At 42.4% G+C, this 25,850-nt stretch overlaps 1 long non-coding RNA gene across 1 annotated transcript; it reads right to left on the bottom strand.

Annotated features, from left to right (window-relative positions):
* Positions 1–1,378: 1,378 nt before the first annotated feature.
* LOC139992586 (uncharacterized) lies at positions 1,379–25,839 on the bottom strand. Its single transcript, XR_011801154.1, has 2 exons — positions 19,949–25,839; positions 1,379–19,905 (listed from the first exon to the last, which is right to left on the bottom strand). It is a non-coding gene; the product is annotated as an uncharacterized lncRNA (long non-coding RNA).
* Positions 25,840–25,850: the final 11 nt, after the last annotated feature.

Here is a 25,850-nt window from a genome sequence, read left to right as displayed (position 1 = left end):
AACGTTTTTAAATATCAGACATAGATATCCTAGAAATATCAACGAATTGGTTATTAAATTTCTCAGACAAGGCTATATATTTTTTTCTTCTTATCGATAATTCGTTTAATCAATTAATTAATTAATTTAAGACTCGTTTACTACACACTGAGGTATATGGTACGACATTTATTTATATTATCCACACATTTACACGTTTTTGAATACAATAATCACAGCTTTAATTAATCTTTCTCTTCCTCTTGTTTATCTTCTTTTCTCTTTCATCCTTTTTATATTCTTTCTTGCGCGTTTGTATCCCTTTTGTATATACTTCCGCAATTAAACTAATTTGACGGTACGATAATGTTATATAGCAAGTGTCAATTAATTGTTTCGTGAATATGTTGAAACATTTATTTAAATTGCAAATCAATTTCGAACGTTTCGTATCTATGTGTAATAGTAAAGAAAATATGAATGTTTTGTTGGAATAGCCTTTATAATTGAATTTCGATGTATGTATAACAGAATTACCTTTTCTAATCGAAAACGTTTCCAGTGCTGCGCAAGTAATCTCAATTGTAAATATTAATATTTCCTAAACGAACATTTATGTTCCGTAATATGAAAAAATTTTTCGAATACCTGTGTTCAACGCATTATTTACACGTGTTGTAATATCTCGGTTGTAACGTTTCAAAATTTCTATCTCGTATTTTGATTTAACTCGATGTTTCCATATGGAAATAAACACAAAGGTAAATACCAAAGTATATTTCATCTTTATCGTCGTTTTAAGATCTTCAGAGATTTAACAATCCTTGGCGACTCCTAATGGAATATCACCACTGATCTCTCGTATTTGTTTCGTGTATACGTAGTTTGCCAAATTTGTCCTGGTGCTACATGCAAACTACAATCTACAGTTATTCTCGTCAGAATAAAAACTTGTACCGTAAATTTTCTTTTCCGTTCTCCGACTATTTAAATTTGACGATGAAAGGAACGAACCATATTAACGATTACAGCCGATGATACGGTGATTCGATACTTTTACGACAGAATATCGTCGGTGAATCGAGAAAATTTGTTAACGCTAGAAAAACCAGAATTTCTTTTTTTTTTAATATTCTCTTTACTTTCCATTTTATCTTTATACTCGAAAAGAACGAATCGAAGAAGAATTCGCAAATAAAACAGATAACGAAATCTGGCCTCTTCTTTTTTAAGCGAAAGATTACGAGCATTTACATTTATTAATCGAGATAACGAATATTTTGCTGAATGGCGTAATAAAAGACAAGAAATAAAACATAAACAACTGTCGGAATAACGTAATTAGATCTTCTGATGTCGAAAGTTGTATGGTTGACGGGATTGAATGAAGGGCGACGGATTTATACCGCATGATGTATTTTTTTATTAAGTTTATTTTATATATCGACAACAACACGTCATACATTAGAAAACAGAAGGTTTCTTGAAGCAAACTCGAATGAAAAGTTTTGTGGAACAATCCGAGAGACACTATGTGAGTGTGCCGCGCCATCATCTATGGAGTCGTATATATATAATATTGCGTGTCCCTGTGTCAGTATATTTCCATGTGGATGCACTTGTGGGTGTTTGTCTCCGCAAATATGTGTACGTGTATATATATATGTGTATGTCCCTGTAGGTGTATGTAGGTTGCATGTACTTCCAAGTGTTATGAATGCGTGTGTCTCTGTGTACTACGATACTCTTGTGTCTCCTCTCTCGATTTCTTTCTTTCGCTCGTTCGCTCTTCTTCCTCACGACCTTTCTCTCCTTTCTTTTTTTCCCTTCCTTTCATTCTATCGCTCTCTGTCACCCGGTTTCACTTCCTTCTTGTCACAATTTCTCACGTTCTCGCATTTCGTGCACTCTTGCCACTCTCTTTCGCCGATGGTAAAACGTTCTAACCGTTTCAGGAGAAATCCAGTTTCTTGCTTTCGACGAATTTCCAAGACGCGGCGAATTTTCTCGATGGAGAGACGCCGCGCATGGAAATTCGGAAAAACGTATGGAAGAACTCAAACAGGACACGTGACGATCGAATAGGAAGCACGATGTCGAACGAGATTCGTCCGGTTTCTCAAACGCATCTCGTTCGAATCGACGTTCTTTCGCGTTCAATTTCTCTTTTCGTTAATCACCATTTTATTAATTCCTTCGTTCTTACAGCCTTTCTCCCGATCTTCGTTCTCCGTCTCGCAGTCATTCGATCTCACTCGCTCCCTTCATTGTCTCTTTCGTCGTGAATCGTCTTTGGAAATGCCTCACGGTAACGTCGTGAGGAGAAAAAACGGTAAAAGAAAAGACATTTACTGTAGTTCATATATCGTATACGTCGAATGGTAAATTGCGATATAACGCGTGGAGAAATAGGCGGCGCTCGTCGACTTTGGAAAATGAAAAACGGGCAATAAGAGAGGGTACGGTCGCGTGCACCGGCGAACATAATTTTCCCGAGAGTAAACGGAAGAAGAGACTCGGTAACATACGAGGCGCCCTCCACGATTCAGTCAGCCGCGCGCAGAATTTCGCACGATTTCCGTTCTGCCATATTTTTGGTTCTTCTATCTATTTACCTACCTATATATATATATATAATATATTTATATATTTATATATATATTATTTCGTTTCTTTTTTTTTTTTTTTCTACTTCAAAAAGCGGCAGTGCATCGTCGTCGAATTCACTCCTCGGGCTATGAGAAGGGAGGGCGATCGTTTTCATTCTTTACCTTAATTTTTTATTTTTTTTTTTTTTTTTGTTGTTCGTTACTTGTAATTACTTCTTCATTCACCTTCGTTTCGCGACGAGACAGCCAAAAATCCAAAAAATACACTCTCTGATTTTCTCCATGAAATTCCTCCTCTTCGTCTCTCTTTCTCTCCCTCTCTCTCTCTCTCTCTCTCTCTCTCTCACTCTCTTTCTCTCTCGCTTTCGTTTTCTTCTCTCTATCCTTGCTTCTTTTACCCACCCTCTCACTCATTCTCTCTTTTAAACTCACTAAACTCTTGTTCTTTCTCTTTTTCTCCCATTGTTTTCTGTTTTCTGTGGTATCGTGACACATCGTAGGAACGTACGGGGCTCTCGATCGGCGATCGTACGCGCGGCGGTATTGAAACGTCGAAGAAGACGCGAAATTTTGACTCCCTGTGCCGAAAGTGATGTGCGTTGTGTACGTGTCCCTTAAACTCTACCACGTTTCACACTTCCGTGCTCCTTCGTCTCGACCCCCCCCCCCACCCAACCCCCCTCCCCGACTAACCCTTCAGTTTTCCGTCTTATTCTTCGTTTTTCTATACAGCGCCAAAGATATACATACATACATACATACTTACATACATATATATGAGGAAAACCAGCCACGTGCCGCGATTTCAGCGATGCAACCGTCCGCGCCTCCTCTTGCAATAATTTATGTACAATTTTACAACCTACGACGCCGCCGACGATATAATTTTTTTATTTTCTTATAGTTCGCCTTTAAATACACGAATAGGACCTAGACATCGTTAATTTTTTCATCATCATCATCATCATCATCATCATCTTTACACTATACTAACGAAATCTAAACGTTCAATTTTCATTTTCACCACACTAGGAATAATAAATTTTGCCGTATCGTTAGTATACCTTTATAGAAATATGCTTACAAAAATAGAATTTCGCGAGGCGCGGAAAGTGCGTCGCTGCCGGGCGCGGGCGAGTTCATTAGGAATTTTTTCGCTCTTTGTTTCGTATCTTTTTCTTCCCTTTTCTTTTTTTCTTTTTTTTCTTCTTTTTCGTTTTTTTCGCGTCGCTCGCGTTTTCTTCGTCTTTTTTTCTTTTTCTCTGTTTTATCTTCGTTTGTTTCTCCTATTTGTTTTTTTTTTTTTTTTTTTTTTTTCGGTTTATTTAGCATGTCCGAACGATTCCGAAAGAAAGTAGCAGCCCCGTGACACGGCGTGATCCCCCTGCCTTTGTTTTTTTAACGTATGTCGCCGAAAAAAACGTTAACGCTACGCCGGTTTGCGGAATTTTTCATTTCCTTCTTCGTCGTCTCGTTCCCGTTCCCGTTCCCCGATGTTTGCCCCGTGATGGGAAAACCGTGAAACGTCGTCTACCAGCTCCGACGCCCACCGTCGCGCCGATCGCCGTTCGTTCTATTCACCCCCGTGCAAGTAATTTAGCGTATGAGAATTTTCTTCCTCGTTAATTTCTATACATATATTCTTTTGCGCATACATACATTACAGTCTCTTACACCGCATTCTCTCATCCTTTCTACTTTTACACGGTTCTCACTTATCGCGCCGCAAAGTCTCGTTCTCGCTTCGTTCACCCTTTCGCTCGTCTCGCATCTTTACCCAGCTATCAATCGCTCGAACTCGATTCTCCAGCGTACTCGCTGCGTTCATCCCGTTTGTCCGGCTCTCAAACTCATTCGCACGATTCCCAGTCACGCGGTCAGTTATCCACCTTGTAAACGCACCAGTCGTTTTCATCTATATCTTTCTGTCATTCTCCTCTGATCTCATCTTTTCTGTAGAGTTTTCCCAAGAACGTACATAGGTATATATGTGTCTCAAAATTGTGAACAACTGAGTCGGTTTTCGCTGTCGTTTACAATGTACGTACAATATAATAATAATAATAATAATAATAATAATAATAATGACAATCAGAATACCATTAATCGCCGTAGTAATAATAATCATAATGATAACCATAAGAATAATGATAATTATAATAACGGTTACAATCGTCGCACTTCCATGTGTTCAATTTTTTCTTTTTTTCTCTCTCGTTTGCTTCTTGCTTTTTTCTCACGGATAGATCAATGATAAGAAACGAACATTATTAAGGGGAGGACGAATAACACCGTTTCCCGTGGAAACGGTTTACAATTTCTTTTTCTTTCTTTGTTTTTCGTATGTTTCGTTCGCGATAATGACAAGTGACGGGTGATTGACAATCGTAAATCGCAATAATAATAATAATAGTAATCGTAATGATAATCGTTATAAAGATGCAATTTGTAATTCCTTTTTTCATCATTTGCTCTCTCTCTTTCTCTCTCTCTCTTTTTTTTTTTATGTTTTCGTATGCACAATAACCTCTTTTTGTCCTCTCTTATTTCTTTGTTTCTTTTTGTTTTCTCTTTAAATCATCCACGTGCACAATCTCTCACGCGCGCTCCTAAACTTCAAGTTAACATCATCATTTAGACTCGTCATTACAATATTACATTATTAGATTACATTATATCATAATACGCTAGCGTTTATTCAATAAATTTTACATACTTTGATACGCAGTATGATGGTTTCAAAAACGGTCATTGGCCAACCAAATTTTGTTCACACATCAATACACCTACGCTCAGTAGTCGAAGTAATTTGTACTTGTAGCCATATATTATAAATATTTTTTAATAGTTCGGCCTCTATTTCGCCTTCGCTAAGTAGTTTCATTTTTGTTCATTTCACAACTTTTCTTGTCTCCCTTGTCCCATTCGGTCGCCAGTATTTTCGAGGCCCTACACATTTTTTTTTTCCTTTTGATACGAATATTTAAATATTACTTTACCACCATTTTTTCTCTGTTCCTACCGTTTTCGCTCGCATTCTCTCGTTACCTCGTGCTCGTATTTTTCGTCTAGCTTTTCTTCTCGCATGCACACCGTAATTTTGCTCTTTGTCGCCCATTTTCTCACTTACTCTCTCTCTCACACGCACACATACACACACACACTCTCTCTCTCTCTATCTCTCTCTCTCGTTCTCACACTATCGCACGGCATTCTTTGTGTCCAAAATTTTTTTTACAAAAACACGACAGCCATACGCCTTCGTCTCCGTCGTTCTTCCGTCGTCTATCGATTCTCCTACACTCCATTTCGTTCGCGTTTTTTTCCCCTTCTCTCATATTTGTTCGTTAAGCTTAAACCTTAAATAGTATCGAGATATCGTTGCCAAAAATATATAAAAAACCCATAATCGACATTTTTTCGAAATCGAAACAAGCCTGCTCCGGTCGAAATAGGCAAGGACGCCGAATCGCGTGATCTCGGAAACGATATTATTCTTTTCTTTGCTCTCTAAACATTTTTATATTTTACTAGTCGCGTTTTGTCTCTACTCTTTTCTCTCTCCTTTTATTTTTTCTCTTTTTTTCTTTTTTTTTTTTTTTCTTTTAATTATTATTACTTTGCTTTCTTTCGTCTGCCTCGAGTTTAGCCGAAATCCTCCGAAAATATATGTATATACCTCTCTTTTTTCTCTCTTTTAGTCGCTTCCTTCGGGCGTACCTTTATCTATGTATTCGCTTTAAACCACTTTTTGAGCCAGGAAGAAGAAGGAAACTAATTTCGGTCATCGAACGCGGCACGGAGGAAAATATTTACAAGCAAATTATTCGCAATTAATTGGCGAAATGTATACGATCGATCCCCTCTACACACTTGGTCGTCGATATTTTCCTCCGTGCGTCTGGTATCCGGCGCCCATGAAATTTCGAGCTCGCATCGAGATCGGGGCTCGGTCACTGGGCGACCGAATCACCCCCATGAAATCTACCATAAATTTTGTTTCTTTTCCCTTTCTCTCTCTCGCTTTCTCTCCTTCCCTTACCTTTTTTTTCTTTTTTTCTTTTTTTTTTTTTCTTTTTTGTTAACATTTTCACTCTCATACATATAATCCACGTATGCTAAAAGTCTCATTCACACGCGTTTGTCGAAATTCGCGCACGCACTCCGCACGAGTTTACACGCTCGTAGTTTACGCGTTTCACTTCATACAACATTCGCCTGTTGTGCGTTTAGCGCAACGGGTTGACTTCGAAACTTGTCGTCGTTCCTTATAATAGGTCTTTCGTTATTTTTCTCTTTCACTCGCTTTTTCTTTCCCTCTTTCTCCGTTCCTTTTTCTTTTTCTACAATAATTATTTTTTTTTTTTTTAGAACACCCTAAAAACCACGAGAGCATAAGGTAAAATTTGTATCTCTTTCTTTTTTTTTTCGACCACTTCACGATTTCGTATTATACACCTAAAGTTACTTGCACCCGTTACGGACGGGGCCGCCGGTGACCAAGCCGCCAATCGCGATTCTAGCATGCAACCTTCGCTGGCGTTTTGTCTTTTCTTTTTTTCTTTTTATCATATTTTTGTTGTTTCGTTTTTTTTTGTTGTTCTTGTTGTTGATGTTGTTGTTTTTGTTGTTGTTGTTGTTCACACGCATACATTCACACTCCTACGTTCTTTCGCAATGTTACGTTAATTCTTATCACACTCATGCTTTCGATCGCATACTGTGCACGCGTTCTCTCTTTCGTACCTATCGCTCTGCCATTTTTACATCCTCTTTCTCTCGCGCCGTTTTTCTTTCTTGTTTTCGGTTTTCGAATTTTTATATCGTTTACATATTATCGCGATTCCTCGCTACGAATCTGCCGCCCCATATATTTTCCTTTTTGTTTCGCATCGTTTTCATTTTGTTTGCCTGTTAGTTTGTTTCGTTAAGTTTTCCGTGTCGTTACGACTTTTTGTTTCGCTTTCATTTTCGTATTTTTTGCCGCATCGAACTTTTCATCGAAACGCAACCGCGACCATTTTGTTTTCTTGCTGAATCCATTTTCTTTCGTTTTTCTCTTTTTCTTTTTTGCATTTTATAAAAATGTACACTTACTACGCTTAAATTCTCGTCAATTGTTCAATTTTTCTTCTTCTCGTTTAAAGATACAACAACATACTATACGTATATGGCTCTACAGATGTTCGCTTGCACTGCAACTCAAATGTGTGTCATGAAGGTCTCCTGGTCCGTGAGTGGCGACGCAGACAGACATATCGATCGATCCGGTTTCCTTCGTTCGCGACGTTTTAGGCCCATTCGTTCACCGTTTCGCGTTTCTCTTTGTCCCCTCGCATATCTTGGACGCGTTTTCGTTTCTTCTCCTTCGTTTTCCGTCCCGGATGGAAAGGACGGATTATATACGTCGATCGATACGATCGATCTGCTCGCGACCAACGGACCCTGAGTGCGGATTTAGTGTTTATTATTATTAACTTTTTTTATTTTCGGAAAATTAGGACTTTCCCGCGACTCGAGTCGCGATGCTACTCGAGCGCGACGGGAATTCAATGTTTAGAAACTCCTACCCGCGTTATGCTTCTGTCGGGGTACCCGCAAGCAACACGTCACCCCCGAGGAACGAGCAAAGAGAAGAACCCTTTCTGCTCGTTCCTTTCTGCGATCGCGTTCGCGGTCGATCGCAGTCGACGACGGATCTGATTGTTGTCATACTCCTTCCTCTTTTGATTTTCGTTTTCTCGCTTGATTATTCTCTATTTTTTCTTTTTTTCCGGTTTACGCTTTTGGACACGAGTTTGAATGGAGCTCGATGGGCATAACGGCCTAATGAGAAAATCAGGATGGTAATTTCCATGGTGTTTAAAACGCACAGGTCTGTTCGCGAATTCGTTTGCCAATTTGTGTAGTCACCTTGGATTTTCAAGCCACGACGGCTTCTCTACCCATTTTACTTCGAAACCCGAGAGGCGTTTTCGTAAACCTTCTCGTTTATCATCATTTCGTTCGTCAACGTTAATAATTCACGCGTCGAGAATATTTTCCTCCTTTCTACAGTCTCGGCAAAGGATATTTTCTTGCCGGGTTAACTCGCTTTGATCCGGTTTACGCGACGACCTCTCGAATCTCGATTCCCGACCGATTATCCGCGTCGTTGCAAGCGGGCAGCCCCAGTCTCGTTTGACCATGGCGTGTTTGTTTTAACCCCCGTGTTGTGATACCAGGCGGTATACTGTATACAAATATCATTAAGTTTTACATTACAATATATCGGTCATTTTGCTTTTCTCGTTAAAGTTTATGTGGCATGTATATACGCATTGTATTCGTGGGAAATGAGAACCAGTCTTATGGCACCTGACTGTAGCGCAGGCATATTCTGTAACGTAAAAATATATACATCATCTGTGTGGTATGTATAGTGCTGCTCTGTAACTCAAGATTTTACATCCAGTTTATGCATCATTGTTAATCCTGTACAAAAACGTTTAGCTACGCTTGAGGCAGATTCAGCCCCTGTCGCGAACCCTGAGCCGCGCGAGTTCTCTCGCTCGTCATCATCAACTATGACATCGTGACCGATGCGCATGACGTACAGCAAGAGGAAACGTCACGGGATATGCGGTGCAGGCGGTGTTGTACTCTTTCGGCAAAGATTAAGAAAAAACAGGAGATTCGACCGCCTTGTTACGTGTGCGTGTGCGTGTGCGTGTATGTTTGCCTGTGTGTTTGTTTGTGTGTGTGTGTCTGCGTGTGTTATATATATACACACACACACAGTGTATGCGTTTGCGTGTTTGTTGTGTGTTTGTGTGCGTGTGCGTGTGAACGTTCGTCCGTCGCGTGGCGAGAACGCGCGGCTCAGTCTCGCGGGGCCAGAACGAAGCGGACCCGCGGGTAGGTCGGTGGTTATCATTACTGCATTTTTTTTATTTTCTTCACAAACTGCACGGCAACTAGTGTTTCTGTTATTCATTTTCTTACGATTTTTTTTTTTTTATTTTTGTTTCCTGTTACGTCTGTTCTATTACTGCTGGTATCTGTAGAAGTGCGTGGCCGTATGCGTGTGTAGCTGCGTGTACGTATTATCCTGTCACGTATACTGCGTGTAATTGAAAGTGATGCTGTGTGCGTGTTCGGTAATCTGTACGCGTGTAGGAACGTGTATGTCCGCGTGTGTAGTATGCGTGTGTCTGCAGTGTGTGTACGTGTGTCTTCCTTTTTTAATACTTTTTGAATGTATGTATCCGATCATACGAGTTTCGTCGCTGTGTCGATCAGAAAAAATGGTCGTGTGAGGATGGCGTGATTCGTGTAGTGTCCTACTTTTGTGTGTGACCAAACGTCTCCCATACCTTATCGTCGTCGTATTATCATTAAATATCATTAGTATACTATATATAATATTATATCGAAAATAACGGATAATACAACACGTAGGGAATCGAGGGTTGCGGAGGCGTGGATAGGGTTTTTGGGCTTGATGTCTTTTTTTTTTCCTTTCGATTTTAGGTTCCGGGGTAGAGAGTGGAGAGGATGTCGAGGGACACTGGTTACGGGGAATCGAAAAGGGCGCTAGCTGCTAATACCAGCTGTGCTTGTTGTTTCGGGGCGTTTCGCGCGTCCGCGCTCGCGATCACTTGGTCGATGCCACACGTTCCGCGCGACCAGGAATCCTCTCGATCGTTGACGGAATCTCGATCCACGGATCGGTCCATTGCCGAAAGAGATTGCGATTCCTCGAGCAGGGAACGCATCGGACAACCCATCGATCGCGAAGCGCGGCCGGCTCGATGAGCGGCGGAGCTAAAGTTACATGGTCTCCCCACACGTGTGCGTATAATCGTAAACGAAGTCTTTGTTTCCATTCTTTAATACGTCTCTCTACGAAAAAACACTAATGGTAAATATCATGTTTTTATTCTGTTATCCGGCGGATCGTGTTTATACTGACTGGGTTATATTGCGTGATTGTTTAGTCGGAGGATTTATCGTGGAAGTGACGTGGGAGGGGAAAAATGTCGGAAAGACGGAAGGCTGGAGGGTAACGGGTTAGGTCCACGGGATGGGAAAAAGGAGAGCTACAGAGAAACGTTGATGGGAACACTGGGTTACATTCTGCTGGTTACTTACGTCGAAGGAGACGGACAGATTGGTAATTGGGTCGGGATGATTACGGTCGGAACGGAGTTAAGTAATTGGTTGATCCGGTGAGTAGAGATGCTGTAAGAGGGATATACCAGAAAAAAAGAGGGTGATGAGGCGGGGGTCACGGTAAAAGGGGAAAGAAAGAGAGGTGATTAAAACCGGGCATTGGGTTACTTTTAATCGCTTGCTTATTAGAACTGGACTGGCTGATACAACTGGTAGAATACAAGTTTTTTTTCATTCGTTTTACATACGGCTATTACTTCAATATACGGTAGGTAGTTAGTATGTAGTTGTCGACACACAATTCAATGATTACTGGGCGTTTACTGTTTATACTGCTTTACTGCTTGTTTAATTGTTAATAATTAAGTAAGTTTAATTGTAGTTAGTTAGTTAGCTTCTTACGTAGCTTCTCGTCGTTCATAGTTAATGTGGTTAAATTCTACGCTTGTATTTCTGGGGAATTTCAGGGTTTTCGTTCAGGAGCGATGGGAGACTGGGGATATTTTCGGGGTCACGTTTTTTTCGGGGTTCCCGGGGAATTGGAGAGTGTGGGCGAAGCCGTGCACCGATCCAAGTGTTGACAAACGATCGCGAGAGCGACGTCAACGTGCGTTGCGTCTACTCGTTGCCGAATCTTCTCCCTCGCGGATCGCATCGAACGATTTCAAAGAAATCGTCTCCGGTCAACGATCGAGGGCCGCGTGTGCGCTCGCGAGTCAACGATTGTCCGCTCGATCGGCGCGCGACAGCTCGGGCTTTTCTGACTGGAAAGTGGGAGAGACCATAGTACACATATATATTATGTAAGTATACTTATCGCATAGTAATTGCATTTAATCAATATACGTGTGTTATCGGTGCATAGCAGCGTTCCGAACTCCTTGCATCAACCAAAATATTTCTTTTTTCTTGGGATGTTGTTGGATATATTGCGAGCGTATTTATGTGCGCGTATGTGTGTGTGTGTGTGTGTGTTTTATTCCCTGGGCACGTTCGTGTCCATGTAGTCGTGTGTCGATCCGCGTATTTCGTGCTCCAGGGTATATCTCTTCCTTTTCGAAGCGACAATAATCGTCTCTGAAGAAGACGCGTTTCGCATCTGTTTCCGTGGACAGTTTAATGTTTCTCACTCGATGACTCGACGCGATCATGTAAGTCTCTCGGTCGTTCGTCTGTAGATCTATTTTATCTTCATCTTGGAAATACCGTATTGAACGCGCACGAGCGAAGAAGATATATCGATAGCTTCGCGCTGGGTGTATTCGATTATCGTCGCGCGACAAAGACGACAATGTTGTTCCGTAGAAATCTATTCGAGTGTTGGCGCACGTTCGACAAGGTGTCCTGGCAAACGATAAACCTAATATGATGTTAGAGGAATGTATAACGTCTTTTTGAACGTGGTCCCAGATGCGAGTGTTGATCGTGGATTCGTAAAAAATGTGAGAAAAGAAATGGAAGGAAAGATACCCGCGTTTTAAATAGTCTCGGGGAGAAGGGGGATCGCGTTTCTCAGGCAGTCGACTCGAACCTTCTTCTCCGAATTGATTTCAAATTTGAGCACCGGTTACGCGAAAACGATGCTTCTCCCGTTTGGCGAATCGAACGCGATCCACCGATTTCGAACGAATTTATACAGGGGTTGTAGAAACGACCGAGAATATTGCAGCGTTTCGTCGTCGTCGTCGTGAGAACTATTTAAACCACCGACGATCAACAGATCCTACTAACGTCTTCTTTTCGAGACGGATGTATTCGTGTTACGTGTATCTGTGATTGTAAACTGTGTGTGCTTTGAGACCGGCATTAGGATGAGAAAACGGGCAGCGGGCGAGCACCAGTCAGGCTTTGGGTGGGCGTTCGGTCTATGTCGGGCCCCTTTGTATAATTTTAGTATTTTTTTCGTATAAAATCAACACTGAAGGCACATTCTATCGGACGAGTCGGCCCAGTGTGTGCTGTGAATGAGATTGGGCGCGGGACCCGCTTCCACGCGCTCACGTGACCGCGGCAAACCTGGCGTATCGTTTTCTTTATCTTCTTTTTTTTTTTATTGCGGACCCGAAGGGTGGCATTATGCACCTCCCCCTCTAAACTAACGGGCTGCCGCACCTAATAAAATTATCTGGATATCCTCTGGGGTTTTTTTCTTTCGAGGCTCGCAGAGCTCGTTACACGAGATATCGGGGATTTCGGGGTGGAAAAGCGGACGGGGGAGAGGGTTGGGACGGGGTACAAGGATAACCTTAATTTCTTTTTCATTTGTCTAAAGCGGAAATATCTTTGGTGGCTGCCGCGGCCGGGCCCCGCGCGAGAAACTGTTGATTCGTGTGGCGGTTATTTTGATCCGGTTGCCTTCCTCTATTGCGTCGGGTTTTGGGGGTCTGTTCATTTTTTTCGCTTTTCGTCGAAATGGCTATTTCAAAATTGAGAGCCGGCCCGACGCTCGCCTGACCTTGCCCAAGGCTAAACTCAAACTCTCTCTGGGGTTTGTGCTTCGAGTCACATGTGGTACGGCCGTAGATCCGCGATCCACGCGAAGACAATAAACGCGTCGTCGATTGGTTTGGACGTGGTCGGGTTGACAGTTTCGTCGCTATGGAAGTTTCGTAGAAAATTCAAATCGAACGATCAGGCGATCGAAAATCGACGCTGTGTGAAATTATTCAACCGGTACTATCATACAGCTTGTACCAAATCGATCATAATCTCGGCAAATTATACGTCTCGAGTATCTATATCTATATAGAGGAGTGAAATAAAATTCGTTGGATCTAGAAGGTTGGGACGATCAGTCGGAGTATCAACGACGATCGCGAGGCACTTGTAAAGAAACGACTACTTTCGTTCGATCTTCGATCACGTTGAAACACAAACCTGGCTGACGATTCGGCGTTTTGTTTCCGGACTACGTCGATTATCGGTGATTCTTCGAAAACGGAGTGTATCGATCGTCCGACGTGGTCTTCGCCGAATAACCAAGACAGGCCATTCTAACATGGACTCGGAGCACGGGAATCATAACGAGAAGAGTCTGCGTGTAATCTCGTGTGTATGCTCGAGCGTATGAAGGCTCGCGCGTGTGTATTCGATGTGACAGTGTGTATCGTGTGTTCTCTATCGTTCTCTGAACTTTGCAGAATTTCGTCGGAGAGGGAAACATTGCTCACTAGTGCGGAAGCACATAGAACCGACAGGAACCCTTCGATCGGTCTAGAATCAAGTTCACGTTACATTGGACTAAACAGAGAGCCGCGGAACGCGAGGAGATCGGCCTCGCGTTTCCGGCTATGACTGCAAAAGCAACCGCGTGTTACGTTAGAATTCACCGTGATCAAGTATCGTTACCATGACTGAAACCGTCGCCCGTTTGCGTCGGATCAATCAATCGGATCGTTGGTGCGTGACGAAGCACCACGAATGTGAAACGAAATCGCGAAATTGGCTGTGAACGATCGATGCGTTCGCAAGACGGTTCCACGAGTAACCTAGCGCGACTCTTAGAGGTCCCTAATTTATTTCGCTTTATCCCCAAACTGTCCGTATCACCCTCTGATAACGGTCAAATCTATATAAATAACATCCGGCTGGATTGGTCCGTGTTCGCGCGGATTTGTCCAAACGGTGATCGCGAGTGCGTCCATCGTCGCCCAGTTCTTTCACTTTCGCGAAAGCGACGTCGAACAAGACTCGGAAAGAGAATTCCGAGTTGGACGATCGTTCGGACCGATGATCGCGATCGAGCCTCGTTTTAGTGTCGGTTTAACGAGTCAACAGTCGAAATAATCGAAGTAAACAGCAGAACGTAACTATTTGATCACCTACGTAATGGAGGCTCGTGGTCGCGATCAAGTGCTTTCTTTCGGGAACAGGCGCGAGTTGGGCGTACGATGGACGCTCTCAAAATCGCTTCCTAGCAATAAAACGTTAATAAGAATTAAAACACATTGTTCGATCGTTAAAGAGGTAACATACCGGTAAATGTACAAAGAATTGCGACGATCGTAGGGTTCATTCGCGTGCATCTTGCTGGCACTCGAACGAGGTTCTGTCTTTTTTTTTTTTTTTTGGTGGGAAACATCCAACTTGGACAATGAAAATCGTTCACGTGCCGGAAGATAACGCGCGACTTTTGGACCACGCACGATCGTCCAGCACTAAGTGGAGTTACTTGCTAGAAAAACTTAAACACAACAATCCTATTGGCGGAGACGTCGATCGAGAAGAATGAACCGTCCTTCCGTGAGCTTTCGTTTTAAACGGAAGCTAGTGATCGTAAGATGCGATTCGATCGGAGGCTGCGGTTCTTGTCGACGGACGTCACGTGGCACGCGTGTTCTAAAAAACAGAGGCAGAGGGCTTGCAGGTGTTTCTCACGAAATTTTCCTTTCTAGGCCTCGCTTTCTTATGGCTCGTTGGACGATACGTGATCGCGCTGTAAAGGATTTCTACCTCGTTAATTTTATCAATTGCACTATGTTTCGTTTAATTCCGTTGATTTGTAATTTTTTTCTATTTTCTTCCCTCGATTTTTTCCCTATTCATACGCCGATGCGATCTCGACGCAATTCACGTCGAATTTCGTCGTATTCTTCGATTCTCGATCGTTTGAAGGTCAGGTGTCGATCTGTCGTTTCCATGCGGATGTGCTCTATACGAAGGCTAAGTGTACACGGAACAGAGGACTCTGTGCGGTCCTCTGGATTTACTATTGCGCTCGTCAATTGTTATTTGCATCGTCCTGTTCGATTCGAAACTTAAAACCAGTTGTCCTCGAGTTATATTTGCTATCGTGTGGTGTGCGGTGCGTGGTTGGCACCGAGGTCAGTATAAAAGATGTGGAACTGAAATCCGGTTGTAAGAGCAGAGTTGCCTTCTGCGCATCCTTCCATGAAACATTCGCACCCCCAAAATAACAACAATCGATACATGTTCGAAGTGAATCCGTTCTTGAAATTTTCGAAGGGTCCTTTTTACCTTTAAGAATCGAATTTTTTCTATTTTTTTTTTTTTTTTTTTCATATTACAGACAACGATCCGACAATGATTTAGCCTCGTTTGCGCGACAGATAGTTCGAGCTATCTCATATTTAGATAAAAGGGATTCTTTCCATCGGATGATAATCGGATCTCGATTAATTTCGCTTCGTTCTCGCGTTTTATTTGGGGAAATTGAGCGATTTCATTCTTTTTTCTTATATTTTGATTTTTCTTTATTCACACGGTGTTGCATCCAATCGTACGTAATTCCAGGATATAAACGCGATGAATACGATTTGGTCGACGATTGTTTCAAGTGATACGCGGTTTCCGTTTTTTTCTTCTTTACTTCGATTGGATTGGTAGTGACGGTATGCGTGGCGTTGGATCTGTTGGGGTGTCAGGGAATATCGGGGTATGGGATGGGAAAGGGAGAGCAAAGCTGGATCGTATGAGGTGCTTTGACGGGTAGCATAGAGTTCCAAACGCTCCGTGATCTACAGACATTCAATATTAAACAGATCAATCAACTATGTCGTCATATAATACCGCTAGGATAGTTCATAATCGTAAGTTATATCAATAATATAATTATATCATTAGGTATCATTAATGCTTGTTTAATGTGTGTACGTGTGAGTGTGTATCTCTTGCGTGTACTCTTTTTCGCCTTTCCTTTCAATTATACTTAAGTCTCAAGTTACAAGCTAGCGTATAAATGATGGGTAAGAAACGACCACCTCGACGAGAGAGAATCCGACTTGAGGGAACGCGACGCCGACGTCGGGGAAGGCGTCGCGGCATCGGCCTTGTCCCGAGTCGAACTCGAGCGCGATCGTTCGAAGGAAAGACTTCATTTATTCGTTCGTTCGTTTATTTTATTCGGTTTCGCATTGTTTTCTTTGTTCGTTCCTTTGTTCTCTTTCGTTTCTTTGTCCCTTAAGAGAAATAAAAAAACGTCACGCTCGATCGGCACCGCCCCGTTCAGGCGACCGATTTCTAGGCCGGATCGCTTCGTCTCGGTGGATTGTTTGTTAGCCGCCATGTTTTATCGGGTTGTCCTCGTACCGTTTATACTATATATCATTATATCGTATTATCGTTATAAGTATTATTAGTCATTAATTATTTTAATTAATCGTTAGGTATAATTCAATTAATCAATACTCTTAACCCTTTTATCGTTTAATAATTATTGTTAGGTAGTTTATAGTTTTTTTTTTTTATTAGGTTTCGATAACGCGTACGGATTATTATTATTATTATTATTATTATTATTATTATTATTATTATTATTAACCTTATTTTTTTGGAAGCAAACCTTATTCCTGTTTGGGAAGGATTTACCGAGGGGGTGGAAGGTGGTGGCTCTTATCTTGTTTATCTTGTTCAGCGGTGGTTACGGGGGCGGGATGGGATCTCGGAGGGGACGCACCTGTTGTCCCGCGCGAAAATCTGCGAAAAATCAGAAAGTCGAATAGCGAATCTCCAGCGATTCCGTGGAATTTTTGCGCTCCTTTTTTTTGCTTTTTTTTTTTTAATTTTCTTTTTCCGTTGTTTGCTTGCTTGCTTGCTTGCTTGCTTTCATTTTCTTTTGTTTCATTGTTTCGTTTTTTGGTTGCTTGTGTTTTACTCGGTTGACTTTATCTTGTTGGTTGGTTTCGTTTATCCTTAAAAAATCACGCATTCCGTTCTTTCTTTCTTTCTCTCTCTCTCCCATCTCGCTCTTTGTCCACCTATCTATAAAAAAAAGCTCTCTCCTTCCCGTTCATTCAGTCGTTCCCTTCTCCTGTTTCTCTCCCTTTCGTTCGCTTCCTCTCTCGCTCGCTCTCTCTCGCGCGCTGCCTCTCTCCCTCCCGCTCTCGTTCTCTCTCAAACACACACGCTCCCACTTTTCACAGTAGTTTTCTCGCTTCGTTTTCTGTGTTTTTTTTTTTTTATTTTGCTTTCTTTTATGTTTACGTTATGCGAATTTGCTTAGAACGCGTCGCGTTTTCAACGAATTGCAAGTGGCAAGGTTTCTCGGGTAATTGGTTTTTTAATTAGCAAGTGGTAGTGTCGAATCGGCGCGGAGAACGCTTATCCCCGCGTGCGTTCGATACCTTACTTCTTTTTTGACACTTCTTTCTCTGCCTGTTCGGTGGCGGTTATGCTTATTTATTTATAAAAATCGGTCGTGCATTTTATTCTCGTTCTTCTTTTTCCTTTGCTTTTTTCGCTTCTTTCTGCTTCGGTTTCTTTCGTTTGATTCTTACACTTGTATTTTCGCTTCTCTGCGTTTTCGTGTACTATGTGTCGACGTGTACGTGTGTGTTTGTGTGCATGTTCCACGATTCGCTGTGCTTCCAGTGGTTTGGCTTCTTCTCGTTCAAGCGAGAATTCGGTGTCGTGCTAGTCGACGTTTGCCCGCATACCGGGCCAGCGACTTTGTCTTCTTCCACGTGGCTCTACTCTTCGTTCCTGATAATGATCCTCTGGTTCACGGGCGTCTCGTTTAGTATTCACGGCTTCCTGATCGCGGATCGATCGCCGGAAGTACGATGCTCGCCGCTTCGATTCGTAATGCTGTCCCGTCAGAATTGAGTCGTGAGAAATGCCGTATATTTCAGCGGTGCGTAGCTAGAATTCTATTCGAGACTATGTTTGAAGATTAACATCGTTTAAGCTTCGGTATCCTATTTGATGCTGGCATGATCATTTTCGTGTCTCTGTGCGTCTGTGCCGGATTCGATGATCGAACCTTTTGCTCGTTCGATATTGCATTTATGGTATTGTGAAAAAAACTGTTTAATCGTCGTCGCGTTCAACCGAAAGGAAATTCAAAAATCTCGATAAAATTGTTAATGAAATCGTTTTATCGATCACCGATTCCCGTGTATTCGTCATGAATTGGTGGGATCGGTGTTCCTGGTAGAGAAATGAAAACCGGTATCGAATCGTTCGCGTTCGATGTGTCTGCCTGTAAATCATAGCTTTGTAATTGGTTGTGAACGAACTTAAAGCATTCGATTAAATCGTTACTATGTTCACGTTGCCGAATCAGGCGTCAATATCGCAACAACGTTTCGAATGTAAAGCGTCGCACGAAAATGCGTAAATACGAATGAACGTCTAGAGGTTTGTCGCGAGAGAAAAGAAGACCGGTACGGCGTCGATTTGTTCGACGTGTCTGTTTTCCTGTAAACGATCGATGGGAAATTTGTAAGTGTGCGTGTATGTGTATGGAACTGTGGGAACGGAAATCAACAAGTTCTTGATAACCCTCCAGTTATAAGGTATCGACGAAATATTAAGCTGCCTTTATCGATCAGCGTCGGGGAGCATCTGCATCCGACACCATCGTCCTCGGTAATTACCGTCGATACGCCGTTATTATCGCTCCTTACAATGATTATTCCACGTTCAACATTATCGTCGAATCGGACGAACGAGCAATAATTGTCGCTGCGATTATTGCCTGCCTGAATTATTATCTACCGGTGATATCGTTACTATGTACACTGAAGACTAATCGAAGAAGATCGAGTTTTCATATCCTCGTTAACTTCTTTCCTTATATTTTTTTTCATTTTTCTTATTACTTTGTTCCTTAACTTTTAACTGTTTATGTATGTGTGTGTGCGTGTGTGTTCATTTGTGTGTGTATATATTATCGAAGGGAGATCCCGAGACGCTCTACGCTATTTTTTGTTTTCTTCATCCATCTTTTTGCGGGGCATTACGCCTCGTCGAGGCTGATCGCATCCTCCTAGAACGTTTGAACGTTGTCACGGTGTTTGACTGTTCGTTACGGCGTGCGGTGTGTAGGCTGTGATGCATGCGGTGCGTTATTTATTGTTAAGTTGCGTGGTCGTTGATGCTTGCTGGTTTTGTCGCGGTAAAACTGTTGCGTGTATCCAGCGTTGATTCCTTCGAACGGTTTTTTTTCTGCATTTGCATATCTGTCGGATTGGACCGGTTCAGTTGGATCGTCGCGTGTTGTTCAGAGGGTTGAAGGCGGCTGGGTTTCTATTGGGATCCTCAATGATATCGGTATACGAGCGCGTCCATGGAATGGCGCGTACTTACATCCGTGACGAATTTTAAACGTTTTATCAGAAGTCTGCCGAAACGATCGTTCCTTGATACTTGTTTCCTTTTCTCTTTTCTTTTCGCCTTTGTTTACTGTTTTTGCCTTCAATTTCTCGGCTTGGTCGCCGTCTCGATTTTCATGAACGAATAGGTACATACGTGAGTTACACGAGCTGGCCCAAAATGCACGGACATGACCGATGACATCGGCCGAGTAAGGTGACTGCAAACGAACACGGGGACATAAGCTGCGATATCTTTTAATTTAAGTCCTTAATGGCTCTTTGATGAAATGGCTCTTTTCGTCAATCGAAATAGGAATTTGGAATTTTTCTTTGCTTTCGGTAATCCTGAATATTCGCTATTTGATGAAAATGTTATATATATTTAGAGATATATATATATATATGTATATACGTGTGTATATATATACATCTATACGTTTTTCTTAATTTCTATCGTCGAAACAGTTATATGTCATGTATATTGAACTTATACAAAAAGGAACACATAATTGATCCTCAATGTTTCGGTCGATCGAACTGAACTAAATCCTTCTCGATGTTCGTCCGTGGTTTTTCTGTTCGTGCGTAAAGCTGTTGCACCCAGTGTCGCGAGCTCAGCCGTTCACCGATGCGCAGCATCGCGTGTTCGAATTCACCCAGAACAGGCACCAGTCAACACGAATGATCCTCGCCCCTCTTAATTTCTTTTCTCTCTCTCTCTCTCTCTCTTATTTTCTGAGTTATGTTCGAGTCTCTCGGAGATATACGGTTCGTGAAAAATGAAAACGGATGGCAAAGAATACCGCGGATCTACGCGACGAGATAATACGTGGTCGATCCCTCCTCAACACCTGAGATCTCTACTCTTTTTCGTTTCCCTTCGTTCTTTCGCTCGTTCTTTCTTCCTTTCTCTCTGCCTGTCTGTCGCAGGCTTTTCGATTCTCTCGGATTTTCGGCGAATTTTCCCTCGTCCCGGCCGCGGGAAACAGCGAGTCGACAATCGAGTCCATCAAAATCTTTCGTTCCGTATCGTTCGATCTTGTTGGTTTCTCCCGTTCGCAATTATTCTATATCCTCTTCCGTCTTCCGACCACTCTTTTTCGCTTTCTTACTCGCGTCTCCTTAACACCGCTATCGTCATCGTTATTCCTATTGTCTTCGTCAATCCATCTGCGTTCCCGCCCGAAGACGAGAGTCCTTAGAATAATTTCGGGTGACCCGTCCACTCGCGTTGTCGCTTAGCTTCACACATGCAGGAAGTGTTTTTCTTCTTTGACGCGAGAAAGGAAACGCCTCTTCTCTCCTTCTCTTTCTCTCGCCTGACGGATGGATGTCTTTCACTGTGTGTTTCCACTCTAGCTTCTTGTGCTCTTCGTTCTCGAGCGGATAAGGATTGTATCTTTCAGGAGGTTGGGTGTGAATTTTTTTTTTTTTTTTTTGGAGCGGGGTTTGTGGTAAGGGGTTTGTGGTAAAGGGCTCGTGGATGGACAAATGTCGCGGGGTTTGCTGGAGCGGGGTTGTTCGGGCCGCGAGACGATCGACTGGCGACCTTCCGGCGTTCGAGGAGGGACTTTGAAAGACAGGTGTCGCGTCCACGTCGCACCCTGGTCGCGTGGACGCCTCGCGAGGCTCGCTTACGGTGTGCAATCGCGTCGACCATTTGCTCGTTCAACGTGGACGCGAACCGTAAGAATTTCGAATCCGGCCAGACGCGGCGGGAACTGAGAAGACTATTTCTTTCTTCTTCTTCGTCATTTTCTTCTTCATTTTCTTTTTTTCCCTTTTCTTTTTCAATTCTCCCTAAATCTTTCGATAGTTTGGTGGATTGCTGAGTTAGCTGCGAGGTTTCGAAACGTCCCGCCGCCGGCGGATATATATCATATGTATACATATATTTATAATATATCATTTTTATAGATATAATCTAGAGAAATCTTATAATCTAGAGAAAGAGGAATTTTCAAGGGATAGGGACGAGTGGGAGGGTCGCTCGTCGTTCGTCGTCGGCTGGCCCCGGAAAAAATGTATATACTAAGGCCGATTTTGGTTAAGAATACGCTTCGCATTATTTTTTTTTTTTTCTCTTTCTTTCATCTTCCACTCTTTTGATCAACTTTTAATTTTAACATTAAGGCGCAACGTGATAAACTTGTACTTTTTTCCTTGATGTGTCTTTTAGATTCTGGCCGAAACTGCGTTTACGTGTGTCATGTGTTAGTGTACGCGTAGTGTGTGTCCGCGAGTGTTGTAAGTGTGTGCGTACGTATGTGTATGTCCCTCTACATTCGTGTACACGGTGTGTCGCTGTACGCGTGTGTGTGGGTGTGCCGCTAGGCGACCGACGTACGCCGCCTTGACGAACACTTATTTGTTGTGTGGTCCGAATTGGCCACGAAAACGTTCGTGCGTGCATGTCACGAAAGTGTGCACGCGCGCACGCTCTCGCGAGCTATTCGAGCTGAGTTTTTCTTTTTGGTGTTTGCCGAAAAACGGAATTTTTTTGCTCTCTGTCGCGATGAAACGTCCTGCTTTCGTTCTCCACGCTTTTCACGACATCCATGCAGATTTCGAACGCGAAGTGTTCTCGATCCTGCGTCAATCGTTAAGTGAGAACGATAGGGACGTTCCTCCACGCCACGTCTCTGTGTGTCGTCTTGTGCGCAACCTAGGACAGCAATGAATCAATCCGAAACTTCTCGTGTCGAAAGCGAACTTAGTAAAACGCCGGTAAAATGTACGAAAGGAATGTCCTCGTGTCGAAAGTGGTATAGACATTAAATATCGTAATGCGTGAAAGTAGGCAGGTTGGCGAGCTAAGACCTCTGTCTCAAGTTCTCCTGAATATCTGTGATTTCTGCGATTCGCCAAGTCGGAGTCTGCACGACTATCGGCGATGCTATTGTAACGAAAATCGTCTCTGTAACGGTGATCGAGCGATGTAATCGAGTCTTAATTAGAAAAGATATTAATTATCGAAATTTACGATTGGCTTTTACTTTCGAACGAATCTACCGAAAATCAAAAAATTGCTCGAAATTTCTCTTTAATTCTTTTATATTATCAACCATCGTCATCTTTTGCTTAAAACGTTTCGTAACTAATTGTCGATTAAACATTTCTACTAATTTCTGTTCGTCGGAACTTTGTTTCAAAGGTACCTCACGATTAAATCGCTCGACGTCAAACGAAATTTCCTGAAGATCTTGCAAGTGATGTTGAAAGGAGAGGAGACCAGTGATCTGTGTTATCCGTAAAGAACGTGACATTGCGTGGGATTCTTGAGAAGAGAACAGAGACAGAGGTACGAAGCATAAAATGTACTTGCGTGAGCAGGTTGCCTCGACTCGGCTCGATAAGCTCGAGCTCGGGCCGGAGCGCAGAAAAACAATTCCCACAATATTCTTTACAAGACGTTCCAGCTGACCGGGCATGGTCGGCGTCGTCGTTCGTCGTCCCGCGTTTTCGTTTACTTTTTTTTTTTCCCTGTTGTCGACTATCGGATACACCTTTCGAAAAAAATATTTCTGCTCGAAAGTTTGTTTCCTCCGGGTCGCGCGTGCCGCGTCCACGATCGATCAGGCTTCGACGAAATTTAACGACTAACATTTATTTTTATCAAAGTATTGTCTGTCTTTGGCGTGATACTTTAAACACTATATAAACCCCTGATGCAAATCCCGGATCGACGAACGATGGCCGACGCGATGCCCAGTTTCGCGTCCCATTGTTTCACCTCAATCTGCGGAGGGTCTGCGCTTCTATAATATCTCTGAGGACTTCATTGGACTCAACGCGGCGATCTAGCTCACATCCTCACACATCAACGTAGGTATTTTTTTCTTTATATTTCGCTTTGTTTTCTTGTTGTTTCGCTGCTACTGCTTGTATTTCTGCTTCTGTTTCATTACTAAATAAGAGTTTCACCTCTTTCTTATTCCATCTTTTTTCTATTGTTTTTTTTTCTTCCTTCGCTTTTGTTTCTTTTCTTTCCCTTCTATTAAAATTCATCTCCTTCATTTGTTCATGGTTCTGTTTTTCACACTTTTGTTCTGTTAGTTTTGTATTGTTTATTTGTTTTGTTATGTTTATGTTAATGTTTAGCTTAATAAACCTACGATTCCCTACTACGATAATACGTATAACCTAACACGACTTGCCGGTTGAGACGTATGCGCAAGTAATACATGCCAGGAATTACAGATATATTTAAACACAATTTCTCATCTATTCATCTCGTGTGTGTTCTTCTCGGGTACACGCACGTATCATTCAACCACCCTCTTCCCGTTCCTTGACTCATTCATAGACGAAGGATATCAGACGCAACGATAAATTAGAAGTTTCGGGACGTAACGTCGGTTTTATTCTTTTCCTTTCTCTCCATTTCATCTTTTCTTCCCTTTCCTTTCGTTTCGTTGCCGTAAGATCGCCAGATAAGAATGATAAAACTCGGCAAAATCAGCGATGAAAGTCGGGGAAAGAATTTTCGCAACGGAATCGCCTGTTTCAAACCGCCTCTATCGGCGTTTGTTCTTTTTCCGCTCGAAAATTCCAAGTTGTACGTTGCAACTGTAGACGACGAATCAAATTCTTTCGAATAATTTCCCTGGTTTAATTTTTTCCCTTCCATTTTTCTCTTCCTTCGGACGATTTAATATATGACAGTTAGACGATAAGACAGAAGAAATAAAACAGAACGATTTATATATTCCGTTGCTGATCAACGCTTGTATAACAGAGGGATAATTGACAGTTTGAAAAATACGTCGCAACGCGAAAACATCGACGAACGACGTTTCGCGAATGAAATTAAAACGGAGGGGTCGGAATGCGTTCCACTGGCAAGCAAGATCCGGTTAAGATTCACACTTTTCCGCTAGTCATTCGTTGCTCTCACACTCGGTGGCTGAAGGGTTGGATGGATCGTGACACTTTTAGTACCTGCCATTCTTGGTGCTTTGTGTGTATTGCCTGCCTCTTTGCAATCGATTATATCCTCCTCGATAGCGCTACTGAGTCGGACGACGGATCTGTAATGGGCCATTTAATCCCGTCCTCTCACATTCCACTTTTACCTTTTTTCCTTCCTTTTCTCTTATTTCATTCCTTTTTGTTTCCTTTTTTTTTTTTTTTTTAAATAGATCTCTCTATCACTCGCACTCTCACCGTTGCTCTTTCTCTCCTTCTCTCGTTTCATCTATTCACACGTAAACGCATGTAATTTCACATATTCACACGTAACAAGGCTTTTTCACGATCGCACTCTCGCTAGCGAAAGAATTGCCAAAAGTATCGTGCACGAAAAGGGTGGGGGGAGAAAATTCCTCGTTTAACTTACACTTACAACTGGTCTAATAATTTCTTCTCTTTTTCCTCTCCTCTATTCTCGTCTTCTCTCCTAATTTTCTCTCTTCTTTCCACTTTATCATTTACTAGTCTTTTTTTTTTTTATATATATGCGGACCTCCCGGTAGGCAAGGAGGTCGGCTCTCTCTGTATAATTTTTTCTCATTTCTTTTTCTCTTTTCAATTTTTCTTCAACGCATTCATTCGATTCATCCCGATCACACCTCGCATCCGCTCGATTCTCCTTTCGTTCGTTGTCCTGTCGTCCGTCACCATTCTCTCGCTTTTTCTTTCTGTTACTCATTCGCTCTCACTCGTTCTGCCTTTCTCTCGCTCAACTAGGATCGGTTTGCGCCGAACGTCTATCGCCCGTGGCTCCGAACTCAGTTCCGAAATCGCAATTCGCTTGGATTTCTTCTCAGGCGTGACTTTTTTTCCCTCTGATTCCCCTTGATCTTTTACCGTTTCTAGACGCCTGTTGTCAGTCCTGATCGTACCTTTCTCCTTTTTATCTCATCTTATCTCCCTTTCACCTTTTCTCTTTATCTGTTCGAACCTTCCTGAAAAAAATCACCTGTTGAGATCGCGAGATTTCGTGGCTTCAACGACGGTCGCATCAAGGACACTTGGCTCCCTACACGCTTCTACACCATTCCCAATTTCGTCGGTTTCCATCTCTATCCCCTTAAACCCCATCCCTTACATC

This window comes from Bombus fervidus, chromosome 11 (genome assembly GCF_041682495.2).
Source record: "Bombus fervidus isolate BK054 chromosome 11, iyBomFerv1, whole genome shotgun sequence".
Lineage (NCBI taxonomy): Eukaryota > Metazoa > Arthropoda > Insecta > Hymenoptera > Apidae > Bombus > Bombus fervidus.
This window is presented reverse-complemented; position numbering and strand designations above follow the sequence as displayed.